The sequence below is a fragment of the Mus pahari genome, chromosome X (assembly GCF_900095145.1).
Source record: "Mus pahari chromosome X, PAHARI_EIJ_v1.1, whole genome shotgun sequence".
NCBI lineage: Eukaryota > Metazoa > Chordata > Mammalia > Rodentia > Muridae > Mus > Mus pahari.
The window spans coordinates 116929297-116951714 of record NC_034613.1 but is presented as its reverse complement, the minus strand read 5'-3'; the positions used below and the strand labels follow the sequence as shown (position 1 = coordinate 116951714).

At 35.8% G+C, this 22418-nt stretch overlaps 1 protein-coding gene across 1 annotated transcript in view; it reads right to left on the bottom strand.

Moving 5' to 3' along the window:
* Positions 1 to 22418, bottom strand: part of Il1rapl2 (interleukin 1 receptor accessory protein like 2) — a 1246644-nt gene that overhangs the window by 756198 nt on the left and 468028 nt on the right. The gene's annotated exons all lie outside the window — the stretch shown is intronic.

Genomic DNA, 22418 nt, shown 5'->3' with positions numbered 1-22418 from the left:
ATATATATATATATATATATATATATATATATATATGTGTGTGTGTGTGTGTGTGTGTGTGTGTGTGTGTGTATGCAATTTGGACTGTACTATTCCTACAGTCTCACTTCTTTCCATTTCTTTAATATCTCCAAATTATTCACAAAGGGGTAAAGCACACATGCATTCATGCATAGGCTAAAAAATATAGCTGCATATGAAATATACTGCTTTTACAAACAGCTGGTGTGCCTTGAATTATTATCATTCATGACAACACAGATCAAGTAGATACTATTGAGGTCTTAATGTGTGGATAGAATCAGAATGAACTCCCTCAAATAATGTTATCCCCAAAATATTTCAGGAAGATCCTACTTGTGACTTATTCTAAAATAGACCTGATCAGTAAAATGCAGTATTGTTGCCCAGAAAGGTGTGTCAGTCAACTAGCATTTGATAGCTCTCTGGCATTGATGTTAGGTAAACTCTTGTGCTTACTTTAGGTTTTCTCTTGCCCTTGCTGATATGAAAAGGCCTTGGCTTTTGAATTTATCTTATCCAACTTTAATGAGAAAAGGCCAAGTAAACTCTATTGAGATTTTAAACAACCTTCTGGGAGCCTAGTGGCGCTTAGGTCTATTTTGAAGGCATTTTTACTTCTAAACCAATTAATCATGTGTCTACTGGGAAGAAAAAGGTCCCTTTATTCATTTCCTAAGTTGAGTATAATTACACTAAATTGAGTTATGAAAACCCTAAGCCCATTTGGGCTGAGATTCTTGCATCACAATAAGTATTGTCCCCCTATGTGACATAGCCATGATAAAGCCCATGGAGCTAAGAATAAATTGGCACAGGCAAGTGTTCTTAAAACACACATTTAAAGAAAGTAGGCTTGGCACTCAGCCACTTTTCCAGCGGTGCTACTGCCTCAGAAACACTAACATCACAGAATGTTAGACCTGAAAAGATCTGTTCCAGGCCCCCTGATGATTCCTGTGCCCTCCAGGGAAAATCATAATCTGTGCACTTATGGAAGCTCTCCAGTCTCCTTCATTCAATCATTCTGATATATTCAACATGAGGCAATCCAGAAATATTTTCTATTAAGTATATTCACCTGGAAAAAGACCAAGTTAGAGTGATGCATATGTATAAAAATGTCATAATGAAACCCACTACTTTGTATGCTAACCAAATTTAATTTAAACAGTTTTAAAAGTAAATTTCAGTGAATAAATAGACATATATTGTTTAAATAAAATTTTCTCAACTGGGCTGACAATGTTCTCTATAATAGACAATGACCACCTAACGAAAACCCAACATCAGGAACTAGAAGCTTGCTTTTGAGTTGTGGGTCACGGTTGTCCAAGAGACTTACAAAGCCTTATTAACTATTGCTAATACCCTTTGTTGCTCCTGAGAGATGAAAGGTAAGTCATATCTATTGCTGAAGATAACAAGTACTTCATACACAGGATTCACAGAGCTCTCAGTTAGACCTGACCTAAATGTCCTCACCCTGAGCACTAGCTTTCATGGTACCAGAAGGGGCCATGCAAGCTTCCAAAGGAGGGGGGTAACAAGCAATCTTATCTGATTGCAGTGCCTAGGAACCACATAAAAGACCACTATGACCCAATAACCCTAAAGATACATGAGTTAGTGGCATTCGTACCTTAGCAGTAATAGTTCTCAAGTCAGACTTAAGACCTACAATTTGTGAGAGAAATCATACCTGGTACCAAAACCTAGACAAACCCCCAGAGGTAGTAAAGTCTGGGATTTTGGATAAGAACATATAATCATCATTCTACTAAAACAGCATAATCTCTAATTCGATTCTAAATAGTTGTCCTCATTCCTATAAATAGTAGAATTCCTACTCATTGTCTAGGAAACTTCTATTTGCAACAGAAGGAGACCATTGCATAAAACCACAACCAAGCAAAATGCCGAGTTGTGGAACCTGAAGCCAATGCATACACCTTCAAAAGAAATCCTGCACCCAGGGCTCAGGGAACATTGCAGAAAAGGGAGCAGAAATATTTTAAGAACCAAAGGGAGTTTGCTGTGAGACCATGTCTCCTAGTAATTTCAGAAGCTACGCACATAAAATCTCACCAGCCTATCTGTCTATACATGATCTGAACAAGGACAACAGGTGTGTCAAAGCAGACAGGAGAAAGCCCATGAGCATTCATCCCTACACAAACAACTACAAGCAACCAAGGAATGCTGAATGGGAGAAATGGTCTTCTCCAGGGAAGATCCCACCAGCTGGTTATAGAATACCAAATAGGCAATCCTGAAAGCATGCATACAAATAACATTATACACACTGAGCAGGTAATATTTAAAAATGTATTACATAAATACACATATGTGCATATAACAATTAATGAAAAAAGAAGCCATGAATTTGAAGCAGAGCAAGGAAAGGTATATGGCAGTGTTTGCAAGAGAAAATGGATGGGGAAATTATATAATTATAATATCAAAAAAATTTTTAATTTATATATATATATATATATTCATTTATTATATGCTTATATTTTCAGCTTTATGATATAGTGAGAGCACTGAAGGCTTTCAGTATGATTTCTGGCTTTATTTGAATAGTAAACATGGGTTACAGAAAAATTCCAGCTAAATAAGGTATGTTCCCCATTAGCACATGTGGCTTAGTTTTATATTAGTTTTCCTTGGTAGATTAAATATTTTCTGAATTCAGTAACTATAATGTACTCAAATATAGATGCACCTTTGGCACACTGTATTATTTCTGACATAAACTCTTAGAACGTGAGTCGTGAAAGTATATGAACATATAGGACAATGCACAGACAACAAAGTTGGCTTTATTGTAATCTTACATATTAATGTGGAGCAAGAAACTTCTACACTACCCCACTTTATAAAAGCTACGTATTTGAAATACCTTTTTGAAGTCACATCTTTGCCATGTTAAACCTATCCCATAGTTTTCTGCCATAGTATGATTTTCTGCCATTCATTCATCCCTGTCACCTCAAAAGAACACACACAGACTGTAATTGAAAACGGACAACTTCCCAAATCAAGCAAGACTCTGACCCAAACCTGGAGAGGAAGAAACAGTAATTCATTCTGGCACCTTAATTAATTATCACACAGATTGCTTATTGATTTTCTTGTATTCAGTGTGATGCTTTATGAACCAGCCTCCCTTCATACAAAGTGTGCACAGCCTAAAGAAAGCCGACAGATCAAAACATATCAAATGTTTTAGAATACAAGGTTAGACATTTTCCTAGAAGTTACCTCAAATAGTGCCCAGTCAGACAGTCTATTAATACTTGAAAATATATATTACCTTTGCTTAGGTGACCAAATTTTGTGGCTGTGAGGCAAAGCAAAACTATTTCAGTATGAGTTATGGCCCATGTATTTTTTTATGGTGAGATATGAGCAGTATTAGGATACAGTAGGGAATCTATCAGAGAATAATAAAATAGAACCAGAGAGAAGATGGATGAAGTCAGAAATCAGGTAACTGATTAAGAAAAGCAGACTGACCTAGTTATGAATGCCCTGCCTAGAATCTAGAAATGAAGAACTGCAAGATGTGCTTTCACACAGAAATGTGATCCTAGCAGAGCAAGGAAAGAGCCAGTAAAGAGGAAAGCGCCAAAGCAGTTGAAATTTTTCAAAGGCTAGTAAAGAAGAAATATCCTATAAGCTATATGTCATATTGTTTAGCAAGAAAGGGAATAAGTTGAAATTTATAACTGGGGGATGGGGAGATGTTTCAGTGTGCTAAGTGCAGTCACTTCTCATGAAGAGTTCCCAGCACTCAACAAGTATCTGTGACTCTAGGTCCAGGGAACTCAACTCAATATTCTGACCTCCTCAGGTAGCAAGCATACAAGTGTTGCACTTCAATACATGTAGGTAAAATCCTCATAGCATTAAACAAAAATAAATAAATAGTTCCAAATATAAAATAAAATGATAATATCCATCTCTAAAAGAGACATACTTCAGTTCTCCTTGAAGACAATGAAGATGCACACATTTCTTCAATACACCAACTCATAAGTATTTTTCATATATATTTCTGTAGTGATTTTTATATTCTATTTTCACAGAAATTTGGATAGATAAAATAAAAACATATACTTCCTTTCCCTAATATGAGGAACATATGTTCTACCTCCTGTCAATATTTCTAGACACAAAGTTACATATCTCCAAACAGATACAACTATATTCTGTAGAAAGCTTAGCAAATATATTATTATGTGATGAGTGTCCTATGTATATTGCCTTTATTTCTCTTAAGGTTATTCGGTGCAGTAATGGAAGGATTAAGTTAAGGAAAAGGCATCAATATCAGAGGAGAGGAATGGTTTGGGAGATATCCAACAAATTCAGAGAATCATCAAAGAGGATATTTTCCAAAGAGTAAAATAATCAAAGAGGATATTTATAGCTGCTGTAAAACAAACAACATATTAATGTTAAACTTTTGAACTTTAATAGTATATACATGTAAAAAATAAGCTTTTTTATTACCTAAATGAGAACATCTAGGTAGGGTTGCCTTAAGATGCGGTAATAGAATATAAATAAAAGAAAACTGAAGAGAAGGAAAGATGAATGACAAGGGACAGGAAAGTTTAGAAAAGGGGGTAATAAGGTGACTATGCAGACAAGGATACTTGGTGGAGACATTAATCAAAACATATGAAAAAGTATATGAAAAAGTGATATATAAATGTACTATCTAATAAATAAAAACATACAAGAGAGACTTAAGGAAGTTACTCTGTATAGCTAGATATAGCTATTCTTATTAATGGTAGGATAATGAACAATATTCTTAGTCCTGGGTATGAGATACTTCCAAAGAAGAGGCATCCAAATCTCCTAAAACAATACAGATTCTTGTCAGTACTCTTGGTTGCATACCAGATCTAGAAGACAAGACCATGTTGAGGAAGGCACCACATGTCTTTGTTACAAGATGTAGAGAAAGAAATCTGGATCTGTTCTGGACTAGAAGGTTGTCTGTTAGCTAACTTTCAAAGGCCCAGAAAGTTCTATGCATGGAACTAGGGGAGAAAAGGCATCACTGATATTACCCAAGTCTAAACCTATAAACTAAAAAACTAACCACCTGGGAAAGAAGTGGCCTCCTGTATAATAGTGGCACAAGCTTGTGGGGTTAATCAATCACCCTCTCACTCTCATTTAAGGACTGCTTCATGGAAAAGAGCCCGTGCTTGATATTGTAAGCCATATTAACAGCTCTTGACTAGGAATATCATAGGCCTCTTTACTGAGCACTCACTATTGTTATGTAATGAAATTAACATAGCATTCAACTGCCTCCTAAATCCTTGTGCTTGTACCCATAGACAAACATCCTTGATCAGAGAGGCCCCTTTTTGCAGTGAACTGCTATAAATGTATAAGATTCATGGTTGCCAAAGTACTGAAATAAGAGACCTTTATTGATTCATCCTGAAAGAGGACATTTATACCACCCTCTCTAGGGCACAGGGAACAGGCAAGAAAGGGCAGAAAATAATGTCAGAATGAGATGAGAAAGTAAAGTGCTGTGGAATAGAATCTTCTAGATTTAGTATAACCATAGCAAACATGGACTCACAAATGCAGTTATCTGAACTGGGCCCACACAGGACTGTCAACAAATCAGTCATAGGAAGGGAAGGGGTTCATATGGTTCTACATTTTAATGCTGAACTATTATCTACTAATAGATTCTTGGAATGGAGAATAGGGACCATTATGCTCAGTTATATACTCAATGTTGAGACTACCATGTTGTAATTGGTAGCTCGAAACCCATAGTGACACACATGAGTCTGGTTTAACTTAGTAGGTCATTAAAATAAAAATTGAATGTGAGAAAAATGTTTGTAGGGAAGAAGTAGAGTAGATAGGGGTCTAGGACTCTGGGATAGGATGCGAGTGAAAGTGGCCAGGATGCACTATGTACATGTATGAAATTTTCAAAGACAAATTTAACAATGATGGTGATGACACTACTTTGCAAAATGAACCATAGATTTAATGAAACTCTTATCAAAATTCTATCTAGCCATGTTGTAATCCCAGTATTTTGGAGATAGATGCAATAGGATCATAAGTTCAAGGTCATGCATAAATATATAATGATTTTAAGGACAGCCGGAGCTACATGAAATGCTTTCACACACACATGTACACATACACACACGTGTGTGTACATATACACACATGAATGCACACATATACATGCATGTGTGTATCAACCTTACTCTTTGAAAAAGATGCAGACTAATTTTTAATTTCATGTAGAATATGGAAGGACATGAGATTCTCAATAGCAAACTAAACCTGGAAAACTAACAAATGTGAAAGGTTAAAATTAAAACTTCCCAATTTCAAGCATACTACAAAGCTATAGTAATCAAAAGAGTGCAAAACTGGCATAAGGACAAACAAGTAGATCAATAAAGTGGACTTGAGGATCCAAGCATCAAAATATATGTCTAATATCAACTGCTTCCAGTACAGTGGTACCAAAACAATTCATTGGGAAAGGATTTGTCATTTGAATATATATACATAATATATATATATATTACATATAAGTTTATGTGTGTAATAACTGGTTCGTATAAAATTGATACTATTCTTTATGTTTTATACTTTATATTTCTATATACTACTTTATATTTATATATTACATATAAATATATAAAATACTATATATTTGTTTTAATGTAAACACATTTTTATTTATATAAGCATATTCTATATTTATATTAGCTATACATAATTTTAATAATTTATATTAATTACAATAATATTTGTATAATCTTTAGAAATTCTGAATGATAAAAATAGCACAATACATCAGGAACTATCCACTGTGTAATTTGTGAAGCACATGTTTGCACCCTTGCTGAACAAATTAAGTAAATTGAATCTCAGAAAGACTAAGTCTTTCTTGGAAGCTACATAAGGTGAAAATACCACAGAACAGATTTAAACCTAGATGTATGACCACATCATTCAAGATTTTTTCACAGCATGAGTCCAGATAACAAAGCTTTAATGATGGTTTTATGACTCCTGAGATAATGGCTCAGCATGCACTCTGCTTCTCATTCTTCCCTGAGCTACCATTCATCACAACATAAGGACCAGATCAGGCAATCATCATTTTGGAAAGAACAGCAAAATATGTATATATCACCCTATGATGTTGCCAGAAAAAAATGATGTCCATTTTATAGGTGAAAACAATACATCACCATAAATCTCATGTACAGAATCCTTACCTTATGCCAACATTGCCCTAAGCACTGCAAGTGTACTATCTTCATCACTGTAAATTTACTGTGAAATTGGATTGTTAGTGCCAGTTGTATAATTCAACTAAGGTGCAAAGAAGGCAAGGAAGTTTTTCTATGGCCACATAACTAATGATGGAGTTGAGATGTAAAAGTGTATAAAGTGTATTTCTGACTACAGTGCTCTTTTTGCTACTAGCCTATGAAGTGAGTTATAATTTCCCATTCCTTTTTTTTCATTAGAAATAGAACAAAATAGTAGTATTAATTCATTTGCCTTCCTTTTGTTTTATGATTTCTGCACTTTCTGTAGTTTATTTAAGCTTTTGATGCTCTTCCATATGATGTGGCCCTTTGAATTCTGTTTTCTCACTTCTAAATAGGTGCAGATTGCTTCAGAGCTCCAGAATAACTCCCCTTACCTCTGTTTCTCACTTCTCTTATTATCTTTCCTTCTCTACCTCTTCTTATATCCTGTGGGCTAACAAGTGTTAAAAGATAGCTGGCTGTTTCCTGATTTGAGAAGATCCCAAGCGATTATATGCCCTCACAAATCAGTGCAAGAAATCTCACAAAAATAGCAGAAGATGGCCTAGTCGGCCATCATTGGGAAGAGAGGCCCCTTGGTCTTGTAAACTTTATATGCCCCAGCACAGGGGAATGCCAGAGCCAAGATGTGGGAGTGGGTGAGTAGGGGAGCAGGGTGGGGGGAGGGTATAGGGAACTTTCAGGATAGCATTTGAAAAGTAAATAAAGAAAATAGCTAATAAAAATAAATAAATAAAAAAGAAATCTCACAAAAGAAATTAATTAACTTCTTTGTCATGATGGTTGTTCAATGTTCAAGAATCCATTTTTAAAATAAAATGGCTCTTCTAGAAGAAAACATGTTTAACCCTCCAAGTGGACTTTTACAAATGGATCTTGAAAGGAAATTTTATGTAAATGTATAGCCATGCAAGTGGCTATATAAAGCTCTGATGCATAAAGGAGGAACATGGTGGGATAGTATCTCACCTCAGACAAATGCTCTGTCTTCCTTTCTCCACTGTACATTTTACAAGTGTACATCGACTAAAAGTCAATACATAAGGACAGGTTCAAATTTAAAACTAGGAAAAAGGAAACCTCATGAAAGACAGATATCATCTCTGCTTTTTGTTTGTTTGTTAGACTTGCAGTAAAGGCATTCCTTGTTCTATAAATGAGCACACACACCATGTTATAGCTTATCAAAGCTACATTGTTTATCAGGTACACAGAGTACAGAATGGAAAAGCAAAGCACCAGAATTAGAATGGCACTGACTGGATCTACCTGCTGGATTCCGTCCTATTGACATTTTCAACTTAACTGACCTCTCTGTAACTCTCTGTGATAAAGTATGTAAACTAACAGAAAATAAGTACAGCCTTTTGCCTTCACATACTAGCAAAAAAAAAATTGTTTGCCTAGGGGTCTTAGATAGCCATATATGTAAATAATGTACACTGTAATATAAACTTGCAGTTTATGTCAGAGGTGATTGTAATCTTGAAACTTCCCTTTAATCTTGCAATTAGCCCTTTTGATGAGCAGTGTATAAGCACAGACTTAAATAGAGCCTTAAATGAGCTTAGAAGTCAGTCAGGAAATCAATAAAAAAAGATATTATTATACATTACATGCAATCATTATTATCATTGATCTTTTATGTATTGTTTATAGCATCATCCCTTTCAAATACACATTTCTTAATCCTTCACAACTTTTGAATATAATTAATATCTCCATTATGGACAGAAAATAGAAGACAATAACAGTTGTAGAATTATTCATATATTAACTCAATAAGCAAGAGTGACTGCTTTATACTGATATTTAGAGATATACTCATATAAAACTGTATATGATTTTAATAGTGCTATCATTCTCTTCTACTAGGAAAGAAAAATTGAACATGTATATGTCAAAATACCACATTAAATGTCATACTTTGAAAAACAGAAGTTATTATAATTAAATATTACAAATAGAACATGAGATTCACTTTAAATGACTAGTATTTTAATGTACCTTTTGTCTAAGTATATATCTAGCAGGTAACTAGACATCCATGCTAACCTTAGTCTAAGGCATTTTCCTGGATACAGGATTCATGGTGGTATTCCTACAACCCTGGACAAACTAAAATGATTTGTTAATCTTATGCCTATTTGCCAATGATTTGTCTTTTCTTGTTCTAAGTCAATTCTCATATGCGGGCTTCATTATGGTTCTTTTCTAGCAAATTTATAAAAGAAGAAGGGAAAAAAGAGAGAGGCACCAGAAAGCATTGGCATCAAAGGTCACTCACGGAGAAATCATTGTTAAGTTTCTTTATGAAATTAGGCTATATTTACTATGAGTCATAAATAAACCCCTTTGTAATGAAGGACTCTTTGAATTAGGAAAGAAATTTTAGTATGGTCAGAATGGGAAGGCAAGTACTCTCACTTTATGTCACTAACATAAAATACATAAAATAATACAAAGTATTTAAAGGTGTGATATTTTTATCTTGAAATGACCTTTAGTTCTAAAACAAATAATTTTGTGTAATCAATGCATTGCTGAACATAAAGGATAAAGACAAAGAGTCAGAGGTTGGGGAGGACTAGACTGTAACAGTGTCTTCTGGACATGACAAGATGACTCTACTCACGAACTTATATCAATGAGTTCCCTGCACAACACCTGCCCAAGATTAAGCCAATTAACATAGATCATGGAAAGGGAAGTGACTCATAATTCCCACCCCTAGACGAGCAGCTGTTGACAGTTGATGGCTGCTGGGGAATGGTGAGTTAATTTCCTGCCAGACATGGTGGTACATGCCTTTAATCCCAGCACTTGGGAGGCAGAGGCAGGCGGATTTCTGTGGTCGAGGCCAGCCTGGTCTACAGAGTGAGTTCCAGGACAGCCGGGGCTACACAGAGAAACCCAGTCTTGAAAAACAAACAAACAAACAAACAAACAAAAAATTCCTTCAAGGGTGTGATCCCTGTCAGGTAGACCATGCTTCAGAGGATGGTCCTATCCCTGTACTCATAGCCAGCACAAATGGAACTCTCAATTATAATTAAAAAAAAAAATTAAAGAGCATAATGTTGGGAGGACATATAGGATGATCTTGAGTTAGTAAGGAAAAGAGGTATATCTTATTGAAATATATTGTATATATGAAGAAAATTCTCAAAATATAAATAAAAGTATGATATATGGTTTTAAAGCATCATACAAGTTTCATTGTGTTCTGAAATGTATTAATGATTTTTTAAGATCAATAAAATAGGAGGAAAAGTAATTCACTATGACATTATTTTTATATTCAGAGAGCCAGAGTCAGACATGACATATTAGGAATAGCAGTTGAAATTGGTAAGAACGTAGTCTGCACTCGCAAAAAGTACTGGTTTGGGAAATGAGGAGAATAGCAACTGATATTTCACAGTATATATAGTCTTAAGGCTAGAGAATCCTCATACATGAAACAATGCCCTATTCATCTTAAGGATTTCCTAAATTTATATTGTTCACCTATTCACTAAGCTATAAAGAAACCAGCAAGTTTATATGTAGTAGGTTTTAGAAGTCCAGGCAAACTCTAAGACCTACTATGTCTATTCAGCACTAAATGTCAATAGTGGTGAGGTTAGAGATCCCTAGGCTATAATAGAAAATCCTGAATGATTCAAACACTTTTAAACAATAGATCCAGTTCTAATCTCACATGATTGGAAGCACTCCTGATGATATGGACTGGGGTTTTTGACAGCTGATATGTCTATCTTATCAAGACCAGGATAGCTATCATCCATATTCCAAAACGCTGACAGATTTTTCTCTGATTCTTTCTCAGTATGCAAACATCCAAAGGAAGGAGACTCCATTTTTCCTTGAGTGAATTAAAATGAATATCATTTTCCCTTAGTTTCTGTACCTAGATTTAAACAACATGGCCACCTACCCACATGCCACTGACCAGTTAGTATATTATCATAATGGTGATTAATTCAGCTTTCATGAAGCATGAGGCTAGTTAATGGCAGCTTCCAGAGGGAAAGGGAGGAAGACAGGTACAAATGATGGAGAGCTAAATGACAGCATCTTCTAATAGTCCAGCACAGTCAGGCTTTCTTTCAAAGTATGTGTAGGGACTACCTGGAGCCTTGTTGAAAATGCCAGATCTTGACTCCACAGGTATAGGATGAGTCTTTAATTCTATTTTTGCTCCACAGGCCATATTTTGAGCATATATGATATTTATTCCTTTGATATTGTCTATTATCTAAAACTTGCCATCTTGCCCTGGTGAGATAGCTTAGTGGGTTAAATGTACTTATCACCAGGCCTGACAATCTGAGTTACTTCCACATGGCAGGAGGAGAGAACTGATTCCCACAAATAGTCCTCTGGCCTCCGCAGGTGTTTTGCCCCTATCTCTGAATTGGAAATTTCTGGTTTCTTTGTAGACTCAGTTGTGTCATGTGATGTTTTTCTGGCAATTGTCTTATGAGAGGATGTTTTTGCTGAAGCAGACATGTGCAAAGATGTTTTTTTGAGAACAGACATGTGGTATTTTTCTGGAAGCAGCCTGGAAAAAGAACATGTGATGTTTTGCTAGAGTAGATGCTTGAGAGAACACATGATGTTTGAAAGGGATATAAATATAACCCAACAGATAGTAGATGACACTGAATGGTATTGGCATTCCTTCCATTCTTTGCTGATCATCCTTGGGTTTTGCTTATAATGGTCTTCTCTGATGATGCTGGATGGTATTGGTATGTCTTACCAATCTTTGATGACACTGGATGGTATTGGTATACGTTACTATTTTTGCTGGTCATTCTTGGGCTTTGCTGACACTGGTCTCTCTGACGATGTTGATGGATGGTATTGGAATGACTTACCAATCTTTGCTGGCCATTGTTTGTCATGGTTTCATAGAGAAAAATGCATCAAAAAACTTTTGGTGGTATTCCAGCAGCTTCTTTCTATCCTTGGACTCTGTCTGATTGGTAGAACCTTGCAGTTTCTGCTGGACTGACCTGTCATTGCTGATTTGTGAATGGCATTTGTGAGTGGATTGAGCTATCACTACTGATTCATGTGAACTGAACTGCTGATATCCTGATACTGCAGATTGGATTTGCTCCAAAGAACTATTTCTAAAACAGGTCCACATCCTCCTTTGCTTCATTAACTTTTTCTTTCTACTACTTCTGGTGGGTAGTGGGATAGAAGGGAGGTTAAAGCATTTGTGAACCCCTATTAAAAGTAGGTTTTGAAAAATCTAAGCCTATACATACCCCCAATGAATGTTAATTAAAAGGTGCTTTTAAATTTGTCATTTAAAAAAAGTGAACTGAAGCATTTCTTTCTCACATGAGTCACTATTATTGTGACATTTCAATACATACATTTATTGTATATTCATCACATCTACTCTCTCCTATGATCTCTCTTACCTTCTGTTACCTTATTCCTCCTCAGAGCCATTGCCCCAGTTGCTAGTAGTCCCTCTCTACTTTCACTCCATCTTGTTTTCTTGCCATTTGAATATATTATATTATATTATATGGGTGTTCTAGAGTCTACCTTGGTTGCTTTAAAATGATAATCTATAGTTCCATCCATTTTCCAGCAAATAAAACTTCAGTCTTGTTTACTGCTGAGTAAAATTCTATTGTATATATGGACCACATTATCATTATGGATTCAACTATTGATGAAGATATAGGCTGATTCCACACTTGGCTACTGTGACTAGTGTCACAATAAAAAAAATGGATTTGCAGTGCACCTATTGGATGATGACTTTGATTCCATTAAGTATATGCTTAGATGTGGTATAACTGGTTGATATAATAGTTCTAGTTCTAGATCTTTCTTTCCTTTTTTTAGACAAACATCCATGATAACTCCCACGGTGACTATATTATTTTACATTTGCACCAAATATGTATAATAGCTATTTTTCTTCTGCATTCTTACCAGAATTTGTATTTTTTTGGTAACCATTCTGACAGTGACATTGAATCCCAAGGCAGTATTGACTTATATTTCCCTAGTAGCTTAGGATGTCAAACATTTCTAATCTACTTATTGGCCATTTGTACTTCTTATGAGAAGTGGCATGACCTCTGTTGAGTGAAACAAGCCCTTTTACCCTGGCTACATGTTATTAGGAATTTGTGCATGGATAGAAACAGTAGATAGATTAGATAGATAGATAGATAGATAGATAGATAGATAGATAGATAGATAGATAGATAGATATGTATAGATATATACTTGTAGATATAGATGTAAATATAAATATAGATATAGATGTAGATAGATATAGAGATAGAGATAGAGATCAGTTTCATAGCATCTCTATATTGTTTGTCCTGTGACTTGACAAAGGGAAAGCTTATAAGGTTGTCTGCTTGGAAATTTAAGCTATATATTTTGGATCAAGAATTGATTATTATTTCTTTTTATCTTCTTTTCTCTGATCTCATTTTTTTGTTCCTTCCCTCCTTTTTTGAGACAGGGTCTCACTATTAAGCTGGCTAGCCTGGAATTCTCAGTGTAGACCACATCAACTTCAAACTCAGGTAGATCCTCATATCTCTGTCCCCTGAATGCTGGGTTAATAGAATCTGACATACACAAATTCTTACTTTATTTTCATTTACAAAATAATGAATTCTGTTATAAAATTTTCACACATGTGTATCATTATAACCTTGTTTATTCCACTCCTGTGGTCATTCTTCCTCCTTTCTTTCACACTCAAAGATGTCCAGATAAGTCTAATCAAGAACTATAAGTGATTGGGTAGAAAAAACACTTTGCCTTTTTAAAATACTTTAAAAATACTTTCTGGGATATTAACTCTTATTACTTTTCCTACAACTAAAAAAGCAGCATAGAGTTGTAGAGTTGTAGTAGTTAAAATCCTAGCCCTTTGGAATTAAACAAACAAATTGAGTCCTTTTATTCACTACAGGACCTTAGACAAGACAATTAATCTTTCTAAGCCTCAATTTCATCATGTGTAAAGTGAGGATTAAATGAAGTGCTGGTTGGAAAATGTTTACAGAGTGCCTAGAGCATAATAAAACAGTGATTATACTCAACACTGGCTATTGTTTTCATTGTTATATTATGATTCCTCCTACTGTCATTACTACTACTAATAACACTCTTGAAAGACAGCAAGGGTCTGATATAATGGACTGAGGACAGTAAATTTTCTGGAGACAGAGTAGAAGATGGAAAAGCAGATGGGAAACAGAAGTTTATGCCTGTTTGGGCTATTGCACTAAAAGGTTCTTGGCTACAGAGGAGGCCACTGGGCATATTAAGGTAGGAAAAAATTACAGAGGGCAACACATACTGAGAATCAGGACAACAGGGACCTATTCATTCTGTCTATCTCACAACTTGGTCTATGTGTACACTTATTGAAAATCGTTTACACACTTATTTCTATAGTTTTTTCTTCCTATTAAATTGGCAAATGTTCTGGAGTTGATGGTGAAGATAATATGGGACATTTAAATATCCCTTAGTGGAGCATATAATAACCATACTTATATAAATAGCATAGTGGCTAAAAATAGTCTGTAGAAGCACAAAATACGCTTTCCAGTTAAGGAAAAACCACTCGTAATCTACTTAAATGAAAATCAATTTTAGTGGCTTCTTTATTACACTTTTTATGGTTAGCAAAGACCCATTCTTTTCACACTCCAGAGTGAATAGTACTCTGTTCTACACCAGTGATAAATTTTCCTTTAGGAGAAACGTGAAGGTTTTAACTTTTAAAAATAATCATTATTCGCCTAGACTCTTTATCTGGTATTCAAGCTGTTTAATTTGTAAGGCCATATCTGTGATTCACAAAACTTTAAGTGACACTAATCGGGCTCAGCTATTTTCATTATTAATGTACACCAACGTTAATCTAGTGTGACTTGACTCTTTTGCAATAGTATTAAGGTTTTTCTCCTCCCTAAAGCAAGATTTAAGATTAGCAATAAAATTTAACATTTCTGTATTATCTTCTTATGTTACTGATGTTACATTCATTGAAGAGTAACCAGCCTCAGTAAGTAGATCTCTATTTAAAAACACACATTTAGCCTTGATTGTTTCCCAGGAACTGTTCTAATCCTAATGTCACATGTAAAGCAGCAAGAAAGGTGAAATTTGTGATAGGAGGAAAACAAAGCAAGGAAACCAAATAAGACAGCATAGCCCCCAGCCTGCTCCATGCGTTGCTCTTTCTCACTTTGTTACCATTATAAATTAATGTGGCCCTTATAAACTGAAGTGTTGTGTTCATGTGACACAGGCTGGGCTTAAGTTGGCATTGCATTATCTATGAAAAAAGGCTTTGTTAAGTAAATTAATGTTATAAACAGAAATACTGGAAGAATATTCAAACTAGTTAATAGACTGAACAGTGCTTTCACATACTTTAATTCCATTCCATTATTATAGTGATTACAATTACAAATGAATGTTATCGTTCATTAAAGCAGGCCCAGCATGAATCTTACTCATCACTAAGTGCTCAACACCCTTTTCCACATCTTCCACTTTTAGATTCATCAGAAATTCAGCTTGGATGGGGTTTGCAATCCCATAGGAAGAACAACAATATCAACCAACCAGACCCCGCAGAGCTTCCAGGGACTAAATCACCAACCAAAGAGTACACATAAAGGGACCCATGGCTCCAGATGTATATGTAGCAGAGGATGGCTTTGTCAGACATCAATAGGAAGAGAGGCCCATGACCTTATTATCTGGCATGAATTGGAGAGGAGGCCCTTGATCCAGTGGAGGCTCAATGCCCCAGTGTAGGGGAATGCTAGGGCAGTGAGACTGGAGTTGGTGGGTGGGTAGGTGGAATATCACCCTCATAGAAGCAGGGAGAGGGGATGGAAATAAATAAAATAACCAATTTAAACAAAAAGGTCAGCTTAGTCTTGCTCACAATTACCAGACACTAATAGTGATTGACTATTTCAAGTGATTTACACTGTATTATTTCCTGGAAGAATTTTATTATATTAGCATTTAATGACTTCCTTTGAACGATTCTGACATTTCCAGTAGATTATAAAGTCATTTGTGTAGTATATTTCATACATATGTAGTTCAAATGTGCCTCAACAATACATCACTCTAATTAAACCATGCAGTGTTCATAAACCACATAAATAGAAGTGCCTTAATTTCTTCCAGAAGTAAGGAAGTTAAGAGAGAATCAAGAACACCAAAAACAAACCAGAGTTTGAATCTCATGGACATGAGCTTCCATATTGTTGTAGCATTCTGCCAATGCTACAAGACACCATGTCATTGGGAGTGAGGTTATATGCAAGAAAAGGTCCAGTAGAGAAACTGGATTTCCCCTGAGATCTAAAATTAGAACAATCACAGAACATCAAAGACACTATCTCCAGTACAGGTGGTGATTATAAAGAAACACTTTCTTGTGGACAGGTCTACATCAACTCATTATACCAGAAATTTAGTATGAGTTTCTTAATAGTATTCACTGCATTCATGGTCAAAGGATTATCATTATCCCTTAGACAAAGGAGCCCTCTGAGCTGCAAGGTTTGGAAAACCATTCTATTTCCTAGAATGTTGCATAGTTGAGGTCAGAACAAAAGCCACCCACAAGCTGCCTTTCTTCATAGATAGCGGTGGTTGAGTCACTGTAGAGGCTGCTGTTCAGGGAAGCTATAGCAGCAGCAGCAGTTGTCTACTTACTGTGTGGTTAGTCTAATGCACTTTTTACTGAATCATTACAATGCAAGAATTATTTTCAATTATTTTACAATGCACTATTATTTTCCCCAATTTATAGACAAGGACATTGAAAAAAAGAAGAAGAAGAAGAAGAAGAAGAAGATGGTTGATGACTTTCCGAAGCTCATATCAGTAGTGTGCTTGGAACTGGGACTCAAACCAACACTGGACACTGGACTATCAAATTTATGTCCCAGAGAGAAAAATCCTCCTTGTCTTTTCACATACAGACTGCCTTTCCTCACCTATTTATCTGATAGTTAAAAGTCTGTGCAGACAAAGTGTGATCAAGAAGGGTCAATGTACTTCAATTGGTTTACTGGCCAGTAACAATGTCAAAGGTTTCTCCTAATACCAGGTTCTTACTGGACTGTGTTTCCAAGGGGTTTTTTTGAGGTTATTGTGAATACGACTGTTGCCCTGGCTTCTTTATCTATCCCTTTGTCTTTGGGATATAGGAAGGGTACTGGTTTAATTATGATAATTTTGTAACCTGTCATTTTGCTGAAAGCACTTATCCAATAACAGAGTTTCCTAGTACAGTGTTTGGCATTTGTCATATATAGAATCAACTTATCTGAAAAAGGACTACTTTATCTTCTTCCATTTTTATTTGTATTTCTTTTATTTTTTCCCCTTATAATACTTCTCTAACTAGGACTTCAAGCACTGAACTAAATAGGACTGGTAAAAGTCAATATCCTTGTGGAAATGCTGTAGGTTATCCCCAACTTAATATGGTGGTAGCTATCATTTTTCTTATACATAGCCTTTATTACATTGGGATGTATTCCATCCATCTCTAGTGTTTTAGTTAGGGTTGTATTGTTATGAAAAGACACAATGACCAAAGACACTTTTATAAGATAAAACATTGGTTTACAGTTTCAAAGGTTTAGTCCATTATTGCCATGGCAGGAAACATGGCAGCATCCAGGCAGACATGATGATGGAGAAGGAGCTGAGAGTACATCTTGATCTGCAGACAGCTAAGAAGAGTGTCTCTACCCTGCACTGGGTAGAACTTGAGCATAGGACTTCAGAGCCCACCCCAATGGTGATATACTTCCTCCAACAAGGCCAAACCTATTCTAATAAGGACACATCTACTAATAGTGTTACTCTTTGTGGGCCAAGCATTCAAACACATGAGTTTATGGGGTCCAAACCTATTCAAAGCACTACTTTTGATATCTCCAGAATTTTATTATGAATGGATGTTGGGATTTTGTCAAAGGTCTTTGCAGCATCATGTGAAATGATCCCCTAATTTTCCTTATCCTTGAGTTCATGTATATGGTGAATTACATTTATCAGTTTGTATACATTGAAACATTCCTGCATCCCTGGAATGATACTAAGTTGATAATGATGAATGATATTTTTGATCTGTTCTTAAATATACTTTGTAAGTATTTTATTGGGATATTTTGAATTTATGTTCAGTGGAAGATAGGTTTATAATTTTCATTCATCATGTTTACATATGATTTAGGTGTCAGTGTTTTGTTGTTATAAATAAAATTTGAATGCCCTGTTTCCTTTTCTATTTTATGGAGTAATTTAATAAGTATGAATTTTAATATTTTAAATGTCTAGAAAAATTCTAGAATTAGAAATATTTAGGATATAGTTTTTTAGATGTATTTTTATTTATGTGTATATCTGTATGTGTTTGTGAGTATATTCAACTCTGTGTGGATGCCCACAGAGGTGGCAGAGGGCATTGAATATCCTGAAGCTCTTATAGCTGGTTGTGACCAATATGAGGGCTGAGAACTGATTCAGGTACTCTGAAGATCAAGTGTTTATAAATGGTGAATCCTTTTTGCAGCCCAAGATCTAGGACTTCTACCCTAATTATAAAAGCCAAAAGGTTCAGCACATGTTCTTCTGGATAGAGTATGTTCAGTCAAGGGTGCTAGTCTTTTGCAATATCCACAGTGTATGGCACATGACAAATATCTGCTTCTAAACAAAGCATTAATTACAAAGGGGATTTGTTTGGGGTAGTGGTGGATGAGTGACTTTTTGATGTTGCTATTTTATACCAAGTTAATAAGGAACATCAGTGAACACCTATCCTAAGGTAGGCAGAATAGACTTTTTACCCAAGCCTTACACATATCACCATGCTTCCATGCCAAATTTAGAACAACTTTTAAAATAATAGGCAATAGAAAAGAATGCCATAAAGCCATTGAGTGCTCAGCAAAATAATCTCTATTGAGCCCTTGAACCAAGATGTGTTGGCCTGAAGAGCTGGGCTGGCTTTCCTGTCTTGTTTTAAACCTTAGAGACAATGTCTTGAATTATTCAATGGTTGCTCGTCAAAAAGTCAGATGAAGTAAAGCAAGGAACAGAAAATCAATCCTAATAAGAATAATAGCTTTTAACTTTTAGATTAAGGAGAAAAGCTGATAATGAGAAGACTCTGACAATTCAGACAATTCCTTTTAGAAGAAAAACAAAATACCTCAAAGTCTTCAAATTTTCCTGAATTCATTTAATGATTAATGTTTTTATTTTGCTTTGATCTGAAAGACAAGTTCTCTAGCTCTATTATAGAAATGAAATAATAAAGAAATGTAATGGATAATGGGTATGTAGAATTTTCAGACCCCATTCTATATACCATGGTACTCTCATATCTTTGTATAAACTATAATAAATACATTCTTTTGACAGGATCAGACTAAGACTTTTCCTTTAGCTTGCCTCTTTTATTTACCAATACAGTATGAATAATTTTCTATGTCAAACAATAGGAATCAATAACTTCAGACAGAATCTGCATAAAGAAATTTAATGAAGGTTTGCAGAGTATAGAGAAATTTAATTGTATCAACATGGATTTGTTTAAATATTCAAATGTTCATAATTATTAAGCAGATATCTGATTCTCTAACCATGCCTTAGTACGTTTTCAGTCCCTCTGTTTGTATCTCAATGCCTTCTCTGTCCTCAGATGATAGTATAGTTCTTTAAAAGATCGGGGTAATTAAAGGAAGCCCCATTCTACTTTCTAACTAAGGCTCTCAATCTCATCCTTCTTGGGACATTTTCCTTAGAAAGAAGTTCTTATCATCTTGTGTCACCTTTGGAAACAAGTTGAACAAAAGCACAGGCCAAAGTCTAAAGGCCAAATTGAGACCTTCTGAAAACCTTTTCGTAATTCTACTTTGACAAAAATTTAAAAGACACAGCTATAGGTGGTAAAACCAGATATAATTTCAAAACCTTCAAACAAACACATTTAGAATGCATGGGAGCAATTAACTCTTGCAGCCAATCAACCAATTTACATGGTTTGCTGCATCTCCACTTCTCAATGTTTTAAAGAAAAATAGAATACGCTACTTCTTTAGAACACTGATATAATTGAATGTCAACCTGATACTACTTCTAGTGCAATCTATCAGTGAGCATAATGCTACCTGACAACACTTAATGAGACTTGACAGATTCATTTCTGCTAGGTAAGAGAAGGCAGCTGTCCACCATAGAGCACTGACTTCTTTCTAATCAATGCTCACTTACAGATCCCAGGAGGTAGGGAGGAACAAATTAATACTGAGAAGAAGCAGAAGGTGATAACTTCCTGCCACAATAATTCTCAACAGAACTGTAGAATGTGGATGCCAGAAGAGAGACCTTTGAAAGATCATATAGGACAAACCCATCCATTTGACAGACAGAGAAACTGAGGCTCTTGAAGGGATAATAGAGATATAAAATCTCAGGGCTAAGACTAGATTAGTAAAATTATTCTCTGGTTTAATGTGACTAAGAAAGTCTCTGAACGGCCAGCTTTGTAGTGTGGGTTCACACGCAGAAGACTGAGTCTGTGGACTGATTTCTGTTATTCTGGTTAATAGATTTGGAAGTAACGGATACTATAATTGATATCCATGGAGTTATTGATATCCATGGAGTTTATTTAAAAGAGTTAAAATGTTCAGCATTGGTATAACTACTCTGGAAATCAGTCTGAAGCTTCCTCAGAAAATTGGACAGCATACTACCTGAAGACCTAGTTATACGACTCCTGGGCATATACCCAAAAGATGCTCCAACATATAACAAGGACATATGCTCCACTATGTTCATATCAGCCTTATTTATAATAGCCAGAAGCTGGAAAGAACCAAGATGTCATTCAACAGAGGAATGGATACAGAAAATGTGGTACATTTACACAATAGAATACTATTCAGAGATTAAAAACAATGACTTCATGAAATTCACAGGCAAATGGATGTATCTGGAGGATATAATCCTGAGTGAGGTAACCCAATNACAAAAGAACACACATGGTATACACTCACTGATAAGTGGATGTTAGCCCAAAAGCTTGGAATACCCATGATACAACTTATGGACCACATGAAACCCAAGAAGAAGGAAGACCAAAGTGTGGATGCTTCAGTCCTTCTTAGAAGGGGGAACAAAATATTCAATAGAGGAAATACGAAGACAAAGTGTGGAGGAGGCTCTCGCATGTGGAGATCCATTCCATATACAGACATCAAACCCAGACACCATTGTGGATGTCAAGAAGTGCTTGCTGACAAGAGCCTGATATAGCTGTCTCTCGAGAGGCTCTGCCAGTGCCTGACAAATACAGAGGCAGATACTCTCAGTCAACCATTGTACTGGGCATGGAGTCCCCAATGGAGAAGTTAGCGAAAGGACTGAAGGAGCTGAAGGGGTTTGCAACTCCAAAGCAAGAACTACAGTATCAACCAACCAGACCCCCCAGAGCTCAAAGGGACTAAACCACCAACCAAAGAGTACACATGGAGGGTCCCATGGCTCCAGCCACATATGTAGCAGAGGATGGTCTTGTCAGTCATCAATGGGAGGAGAGGCCCTTGGTCCTGTGAAGGCTTGTTGCCCCAGTGTAGGGGAATGCCAGGGCAGGGAGACAGGTCTGGGTGGATGGATGAGGTAGCACCCTCATAGAAACAGGGAGAGGGAGGATGGGATGGGGGTATCCTGAGGAGAAACTGGGATAATATTTGAAATGCAAATAAGTAAAGTATTCTAAAGAAAAAAGTGAGCAAGGGGTAAATCAGACCTGACCTAAACATGGCCCTTTGTGATACAAATTCTTTTGAACAAAAAGACAAGTTAAGATATTTTCTTGAGGAAAAAAAATTCAGCATTTTCTTGACTTGTAAAAGAAAGAAATAATGAGAGAGAGAGAGAGAGAGAGAGAGAGAGAGAGAGAGAGAGAGA